Below are 992 nucleotides of genomic sequence, written 5' to 3' on the forward strand. Positions count from 1 at the left end.
ACTGTTTTGGACCGGGGGGGGGGGCCTCTGCAACTTACCTGGCTGCTTCTTGCTCTGACTGAGGGCTGCTGGAACCAGGAGGCAGGGCTTGTTGCATGTGCCCGCCCCCTGGGCTCTTTACTGCCGGAGCTCCGCTCCTGCAGGAAATGACCCCTGGTTTTTTAGGCCCAGCAACATCAGGTAAGGATAACATCCAATCAGAACACGTTTTCAAGAGAAGCCTCCAGAAAATTACCTCTTCATCACCCCCTGTTCTCCCTCCCATCACATGGACCAGAGGTTCTCGAGAGAACCTAATCACCACACTCCCATCTCTGGCTTGAAGATGATAAGAACTATCCAGGCCAAGAAACCAATTAGTGACACCTGCAGGGTGGACCAGACCCCCATTAATATTCACATTAATGTTTGAGGGGGGAGGCCAGGGGTGTTTTGCCTCACATAGCCCTACAGGTTGAACAAAACTATCTGGTGTGCTGCTGATCGGCGCATGTTTGAAGGTCCCCCCCCCCCCCCATACAATATAGAGTCTTCTGTCAGATCTTCACTGTTACTGGGTCTCCCCCACAAACATTTATCTGTGCTTCCTGGCCTGGATTATTATGGGGGGCGGGGCTGTGGCTCAGTGGAAGAGCATCTGCTTTGTATGCAGAAGGTCCCGGGTTCAATCCCCGGCATCTCCAGTTGAAAGGACCATGTAGGAGGTGATGTGAAAGACCTCCGCCTGAGGCCCTGGAGAGCCACTGCCAGTCTGAGTTGACAACACAGTCATTGATAGTCTAATTCATTATAGGGCAGCTTCATACATTTGTGTGTGTGCTCAGTCCCTCTTTAAGTTTGGGGAGAGGCCGTGGCTCAGTGGTAGAGCATATGCTTGGTATGCATTGGGACCCAGGTTCAGTCCCCAGCATCTCCATTTAAAAAGGACCAGGCAGTAGGTGATGTGAAAGACCTCAGCCTGGGACCCCAGAGAGCCGCTGCCAGTCAGTAGA

General features: G+C 52.6%; 1 non-coding gene across 1 annotated transcript; it reads left to right on the forward strand.

Annotated features, from left to right (window-relative positions):
• The first annotated feature begins 611 nt into the window (after positions 1-611).
• Positions 612-683, forward strand: TRNAT-UGU. The gene has a single exon. It is a non-coding gene; the product is annotated as a tRNA-Thr (tRNA).
• Positions 684-992: the final 309 nt, after the last annotated feature.

This window comes from Gekko japonicus, unplaced genomic scaffold, assembly GCF_001447785.1.
Source record: "Gekko japonicus isolate JY-2015 unplaced genomic scaffold, Gekko_japonicus_V1.1 scaffold507, whole genome shotgun sequence".
NCBI classification, from domain to species: domain Eukaryota; kingdom Metazoa; phylum Chordata; class Lepidosauria; order Squamata; family Gekkonidae; genus Gekko; species Gekko japonicus.